Source organism: Neofelis nebulosa, chromosome 3 (genome assembly GCF_028018385.1).
Source record: "Neofelis nebulosa isolate mNeoNeb1 chromosome 3, mNeoNeb1.pri, whole genome shotgun sequence".
Lineage (NCBI taxonomy): Eukaryota > Metazoa > Chordata > Mammalia > Carnivora > Felidae > Neofelis > Neofelis nebulosa.
The window spans coordinates 19,755,705-19,763,744 of record NC_080784.1 but is presented as its reverse complement, the minus strand read 5'-3'; the positions used below and the strand labels follow the sequence as shown (position 1 = coordinate 19,763,744).

General features: G+C 41.2%; 1 long non-coding RNA gene across 3 annotated transcripts in view; it reads right to left on the bottom strand.

Annotated features, from left to right (window-relative positions):
* Window positions 1–924: 924 nt before the first annotated feature.
* Window positions 925–8,040, bottom strand: part of LOC131506437 (uncharacterized) — a 136,075-nt gene continuing 128,959 nt past the window's right edge. For all 3 annotated transcript variants that reach the window (XR_009258939.1, XR_009258938.1, XR_009258937.1), the window contains 2 exons: window positions 4,086–4,168; window positions 925–1,094 (listed from right to left, as the gene is read on the bottom strand). This is a non-coding gene — a long non-coding RNA (uncharacterized LOC131506437). The remainder of the gene's footprint in view (window positions 1,095–4,085; window positions 4,169–8,040) is intronic.

The window sequence follows — 8,040 nt, the reverse complement described above, 5'->3', positions numbered from 1 at the left end:
AAGTTCAGCGTCACCCTTTCTCTCTTGAGTTCATATCTCAGTGGCTCTGCTTTACCTAATATTGACTTTCTCTGTGGTAGTCACATTACCATTGTCCTCACTAATCCCTACTTAGCCTATCACAGTAACAACAAGCCTGGTTACTTAGGCTCAAATCCTCGTGTTCCTTAGTGTGGTCTCCATCTGGCCCTCACTACCTCTCTCTCCACCTGGTGACTCTGAGAGCTGCTATTTAGGTCATGTGCTTGAGGGGCTAGTATCAGGTTAAGGTCACCGCAGCCTGCTTGGCCAAATAAAATGAATGCGGAGGCAGCAATACCATCAGGTAGCTAAGCTAAACTTCCAGCACACACACGCATAAAAAACCATATTAGCTTTGTCTTGCTTGTGGTATAATGTTGAAAGTCCTCGCCTTATTTTCCAGATCTTGTGGTCTTGTATAATTTGCCCTAACTCTACCTTTCTAAGTTTCTTTCCAGATCCTTCTGTCTAGCTCTTCTGTGTTCCAGCACAAAAGAGGACTGAACTTCTTTTCCTTAAAATGTTAAGAAAACTCCTAACTCATCCTTTGCTCATGCTCTCCCTTATTCTATCTTTACCTCTTTTCTTCCACATCACCTTGCAAGATCTCTCTCAGACGGCATGTTCTCACTGAAGTTTCCACCATTACCCTTATTCGAAATTAACCTCCCGTCTTTGATCTTCCACTGCTTGTTGTTTTGCCTGTATCAGAGCATAACTTTTATCTTTCTTTCTTACACTTACTGCCTTACATTGCTCTCTCCTCTACCTAATTGGAAAAGAAAGAAACTCACTGCAGACAGAGATTTTCATATCGATCTTCCTCTTTATTTGTCTGAATGTCTATTATAGTGGCTTCCATGTGGTGGGAGCAAGATGAACAGTGGCTGCTTCTGTTCTCTCACCAGATGCCCTATTCAACATGCCTTACTGAGGTAGCCAGGGCGTCCTGAATATGCTAAGACTGTAATTCTTCCTCATCAAGACTCATTCTGTTTTTCAAGTATTCAAGATAAGCAGAGTCTTCTGGAGATAACGCCATGTGACTTCTCTTCTCTTGTATCTGCTTTTGCCTGGATGGGGGTGGAAGAAAGGGGCACAGGCAGTTCAAATCCCTATATCACAGTTTGCTTTTCCACAGCACCTTTCATAGATCATAGGTCTCAGTGCCCAGATGGTTTTCTTCTATTACCCACTAATTATTAATGAGGATGCACAGCAAAGCCTCCACAGAGTAGCATCTGGAAAGCTATAATTTTCTGGAGCTCCATTTCAATAACATGCTTCTATCTGAGTGTTTAGATTCTCCTCCCTCCACAGGAATAAAGCCATCTTCCTTGTGGCTCAGTGGCTCCTGATCTTTTGGCACAAGGGAGGGAAGCGGGGCACGCCTGAGTGTGCCGATTCACAATCCCCAGGTGCTGCAGTGTTGTGGTGAGTGAGGTCAGAGTGGGGATGTGGGGTCAGAGTTATTTATTTATTTGACAGAGTGGGAGAGAGAGAGAGGGACAAAGCTCTCTTGGGGGAGGGGCAGAGAGAGAGGGAGACACACAATCTGAAGCAGGCTCCAGGCTACGAGCTGTCAGCACAGAGCCTGATGTGGGGCTCGAACTCATGAACCATGAGATCATGACCTGAGCCGAAGTCAGATGCTTAACCGACTGAGCCACCCTGGTGCCCCAATAGCTATCTACTTTCTATGGCCAAAGTCAATTTTGTCCAAATTTTGAAATTTGGCAGAACAGACTCTAAGCCCAAAATAATTTGGTAAAACATTCACTAATTCTCCCTTTAATGATAGGGAATATTGAACCAATTTATAGGAAGGAACATTATAAATGTTATGTGGCAAGTACCAGGGATTAGGATATGTGATTTTTTTAAAAAATCACTCATGCCTGATTTTTCCTTATAAACTGAAATTCAAACTCATGTCAAAATTTTTAATAGAATGTTAAAGATAAGTTTTGAAGTAAACAGTGATTTCAGAATAGGATACAGAAGCTTGAAGTTAGAAATAAGTACAAAATAACCCAATACCATCTGATATTTGAATCTTCTTGAAAGTATTTCCATGAATTGATAGTTTATCTTTGTTACAGATTTGAGGTGTCAAGGGTCCCAGTAATTTCTCCCAGAGACGACTACTGTCTCCTGAGTTCCCCTTGGGGTCAACCTGAATGAGTCCATTTCCTCTCTACTGAACAGTCTCCTAGCCAATGTCCCATGTTTCCCACCTGGCCCACATTTGACATGGTTCCTGTCATTTGTTTCATCCTTTGAATGAAAACTTTCAGCTTTCTTGGTTTTGCCAGGCTTGACTTTTAATGCTTACTGTACAAGCAATTAACAGGATTTGAAAGGTCAATGGGAAACAGATTAAAGAACATTTTCTGAATGCCAGCACCCCGTGAAGCCAGGTCTGGAATGTGCAGGGTCATCCCGGTAGACATTCTGACTCCCCCTCCCCCTTTGTCAATTATTAGGTGGTTTATGAGAATCCAAACAGCATTAATCAAAGTGACAGGGGGAAAATCCTGTATTTGTATATGCCATTTAGGAAAAGTTATTTTAGTATAAGAAATCTTGCTTTTGGAAATTTGCAAGCATGCACGCACAGGGGCATTTGTCTGCTTAGTCGGGAAAGGTAGTGATTACTGAGGGGACACTTCTCAGAGGGTTCCTGCGGTCCTACATCCTCATGCTCCTCTTTGGCACCCTCACTCCTAAACCAATTAGAAAAGTAGGTTAACAGCTCTGGGCAAATGGTCAGATGAAGACAGACAAAGGTTTCAAGGAGGCAGGGAAATGGTTGGATAACACTGCTACATGAAGACAGAATATATAGTAGGTGTTTTCTCATACTCTGACTCTCAAAGGACATTTGATGGGTCCCTTGGGGCTTAAAAATACTAGTATCTATCAAAATCATGCTTCCTGTACCATAGTACCTTTGCCTTGGGTTCTTTCAAATTGTACCAAATGTTTTCCAAAATTGAAAAGCGGGATGCGTTATAGATACTTCTTTCTCATTTTAGCATCATATAATGATTTAATGAGCCTCACTGGGTTACAAATGGGATAGAAGCATGTTCCCTTGTGTTCCTTTTTTCTTTCTAATAAAATGATCTCATAAGGTTGAAATCACTTTATTTCCTTTGGGAAAAATACAAGGCCTTTCCATTGATAAGAATAGTTAATTTCAACTTTAATTCTTTTTACTACATTTCAACTTTACTTTTTAAAAATACTTTTTGGTGGGGGGCATCTTCCTAATATCCCTTTAAAATAGTCTAATCCAGTATGAATCTGGTACCCTCAGTTCACTTATTAACTGGGATAAGTGCCTAACCTCAAAAATTGCTTAGCATTTTACTGTTCAATATATTCTACTACTCATGAGGGTACCAAGAAATAAGATTTAAAAAATCATTATCAGATGAAAGATACTCATCAAATAAATGATCATTCTTAAGGAGAAATAGGGGATTGATTTTTTTTTACTCATTTGAAAGCATTGACTTCAGGCTCATTTGTAATAAAATGATTTATTTATCATTGCCGAGCAGGGGAAATTGCTTTTCTAAAATAATAACACTCCTTTATTTTCTAAAAAAAAACTAGATAATTATAGCAGCACATAAGACACTAAGAATTTCCTCTACCACCCTAAGTCTCCCTCCCCATTCTCCAAATCTGCTACTTCCCTGAAAGTTTTCAAATCAGCAAGCTTGAAATGAGTTTCCTGAGAGTTCTTTTTCTCTCTTTTCCAAAATTTCCTAAGATTACTCTATATATACCTAAATGCCAATAATTGTCTTGAATAGACTGAAGTAAAATAAATGAGATGGCTAAAATTCATTTTTATCTCATAAATGTTACACCTTGTCAATTAAAACAAATACTCCTTTTCTGTGCCAAGAAAACATTTTCTGTTACATTCACAATCTGTTTCAACTGCCATTGGGTACAAGGAAAACCTCTAACAGATGGGAATCAGTAAATAGCAATTGCAAGAAGAACTGACTATCTGAATAACAAATGGAAGACATATTCTGTATTACCTTGGCAGGCAGACGTGGTTCTGAGGGCTTTTTGAGGCACTGTACTACTGATTCGGAGGACAAGATTGGGGTTGAGACACCCCCTGAAAAAGAAAATATATGTATGCTTTACACAGACCATCACCCCTTATCTCATGTCACACAGAGTCAAGGTTGTAAAGACCTTTCTATTCTTAGAATATTTGGGAATGGTGAGACACAGGAAGTAAGGGGTGCAGCCTAGGAGGCGTGGAGGTGTTCACCCACAGACAAGGGGATAACATAGTCACCCTGGAGTTAAAGATCACAATGTCCTTCATTAACCTCTAACCCCACTTTCAACAAGAAAGAGACAGAGATAGTATTCAAGTGGGTAAACACGGTGACGGTGACGACTCTCTTTCTAAGAGCACAATGCTCAGAGCCATTGTGCTCTGCACAAAGGCTGTAGAAAATGCTACCTAGAGAAAGCCTTACATCAGGGCCAGTAGAGGAAGTTGCCGTCAGCACCACGTGGGCCAGATGCCTGAAAACACTGAACAAGTGAAGAAGTCTTGGACTTCTTCCAAGGCAAAAATAGTAAAAAGCCCGTGTCTGCTTTCTACCACCCAAGCGGGAACTGCTTCATGAGTCGCTCCTTTGAAATTTCCTTTCCAAGTCTACTCAGCGTGTGCAAGAGGAGTGCACCAAGAAATGTCTTAGGTGTGTGCTGAGATGGTAGGTAAGAAAGACACAGGTGGATTATCCTCTGTGGCCTTTGCTTACCATTCACCTATGCTTACGGATTAAGGCCCGAAACTTTGAGGAACAAAGCAAGCTAGTTATCCCTGGATAGACTACCAATGTGAAAATGTATAAGGAAACCTAACTTCAACTTGGAAGCAGGGACCCGTGAAGGGAGGGCTCTCACACAGGTATCACTCATCGCAGCTTGCACAGTTCAGCAGGAAGAAGGAAGACTTCCTATCCACTTGGCAGCAGCAAGCTGCACTCCCCGGCGGCCAATGAAAAACCGTCACCACTTCAAACTCCTATTTTCCTCCAGTGAACTTTTGTTCAAACAACTGCCCCCCCTCCCCCAACTTCCTCCTTTCCTCTGTAAAAGGACAAGCTCCTCCTCTGTTCTCTGGACTTGCCAATGGTTCGCCATAGTCTGCTTGTCTCGAATTGCAATTCCTCTGCTATTTCTGAATAAACTCCATTTTGCTGTCTGAATTGCTTACCTTTTCTTTTAAAAGGTTGACGGTAGCAACCTAAATTCTTTCCTATCCTTCCAATAGAGAGATACAGACCTGAGAGAAGGACTCGACATGAGAAAGGAGGCTTGGAAGAAGGGAACACGCAGGAGCAGTTAAGAGAAGGTTCTCTGAACTTCTCAAATGTACCTGTTTCCCATACCACAGCATCTCTTTCCACCATCCCTTCACCTTGCCTTCTGCAGGGTCCTGGAACAGTGGAGTAGCTCAAAATGTGCTATCAACCACAGTTGTCTCCTAGGACCTTTTGTTTGTTTTCAGAAATAAGACTTCCAAGAAATGATAATATGAAACATGTATATTCAAGTTAAATACGCTTCATTATTTTCATTAATCTTTGCAATGCTTTTAATACATTCCTATGAAGCAACAGAATACAGTTTGGGATGAAAGTTTATCCAAGTGAGATTTAAAATATCATTATGGCTATGAAGGATTTAGATACTAGGTTTTATACTCATTGCTCTTCAATTGTTCAATCAACCAAAAGGTAAATGGGGGAATATCCTGAGTTTTCTTAACCTCCCATTGAGAGAGAACATGAAAATTGGTGTTTTTTTCTCACAGCATAATCTTTGAACAGATCGTCATAATCACAGTATGTCTGTATTCAAAATCATCATCAATGCCAAAAAATAACTCTTATCATGCCTTTACATACCTACTTGTCTATGCTGAATCACACAGATAAACTGAACAGGGCCCCTGGCTTTCCTTCACCTCGCTTGTTTGTTGTTTTTTGGGTTTTTTTTGGTTGGTTGGTTTGTGTGTCCTTTCACAAGTCTCCCTTGATCCTTTCCAGGGAACCACTCTGCTCAATGCTGGTTCTTGCTCACCACCCCCCAACCAAATGACAGTTGTATACCTCTTACCATCTCTCTGTGTCCCTCACTGGGCCCTCCTCTAGTACTCAGCAAATAAAGATAAACCCCTCTGTGCTCCATATATCTTAGCAAATGTCCAACCTTGTTCAATTGCAGCGTACGTTTGGCTCAAGTAAACATATTTAGGGAAGTCCTTATGTTCATGTGGTATATTGCTGTCAACCTATCTGGAGCTGATCTGCTATACTGCACAGTATATACATATATACATAAGTTCTTTACAGAAATAACTTGCACTAAGAAAGTAACACAATGAGCTCTAATATGAAAATGCATAGTTACTTAATCATAAGAGTAATATTTGCATTCACTGTTTACATAGTCTACAGAAATCAGCATATTAAAAAAAATAAGCTGGCGGATTCCAGGGCTTGGCATAAACTAGTCTTTGTATATTGTCATTGTCCCAGAAACAGCACAACACTTGGTGAATAATTTAAAACTTTCCTGTATTATTTTTGAGCAGGATGTAGGAGTATTATACATTGCTTGTGACTACCCATGTCCAGTTAGGAAAAGAAAACCAACTCCACGTATTTCAAACCGATTCGATTAGAAAACTGGTTATAAAAGTAACCAAAAAAATGTATCAACAAAAAGAAGAAAGAAAGAATGGATGAAATTGCCCTAGACAGTGGTAACTGCATAATTTACTGCTATTAGTAACTGTAGGATGCCATTACTACTCCCGGGGCTAAGGACACAAAAGGGAGATGGTGTGACCCCATGTCCTCATGGCTGTGCTGCTGTGAATGGAGTTCCTCCAGAGCCACTGCTGATGGACCCAGGAGCCCACACTCCTTGTGACACTGCAGGAGTCAGAGCCCAGGAGCACTGGGCTAACAAAGCTGCTGGAGCCTCCAGTGCTGCTAATGCAGAAACCCAGGCTGGCACTCGTCACTTGCCAAGTGCATTGCCACGTGCTGGCTGAAAATAAGGGTCTGCCCTTCTTCCCACCTCTCAATCTATTGCCATTGTCTCCCGTTATCAGCAACTTACTAGAAATCTGCCCTAGGGGAGTCTGGAAAAGGGAGTGTGTAGATATTCTGCCCCTGTGATACAGAAAACAGCATAAAAAAGGGAGTACTGGAGCGAAACGCCAGACCAGTAACCATCCCAGTGTTTTGCATAGAACATTCTATGTGTAGACAGCTCTATAGGAAGCCTGGTTGGCATTTATCTCTTTCCCAAATAGCCTTACTCATATCACCTGCTAGAGGCTTTCCTGGTTTTTGTGGTCATTACTTCTCTCTCTCTCTCTCCCCCTTTCCCTCTGACACTCTATCCAGATAGAATACTCTATCCCTAAATTCTCACATGCCACCTGTATTTCCACCTGTGTTCGCCAACTGTGTCAACTCTCTAAGGCAGCTGGAGGACTCATTGGCTTCTTGTCTTATTTTTCCTTACTCCATTATTTAAAGTAGTGTGTGGATCCCCTTTGAAACTAGGTTTTTTTGTTTGCTTGTTTGGTAGTTTTAACTGGTTGGTTTCATCAAAGAAAAAAAAAATTACCTTCTATTATGAACTCAATGTTTGTATCCCCCCAAAATTCCTATGCTGAAATCTTAATCCCCAGTATGATGGTATTCAGATGTGGGCCTTTGGCAAATGATTAGGTCATGAGAGTAGAGCCTTCTTGAACAGGATTTATTAAACGGAGCCCCAGAACTCCCTCCTCTTCCACGATGTGAAGACACAGCGAGATAGTGATGCATGAACCAGGAAGTGGATTCTCACCAGACACCAAATATACTAGCCCCTTGATCTCTAGTTTTCTAGCCTCCGGAACCATGAGAAGCAAACTGCTGTTGTTCATAAGCCACCCAGGCCATG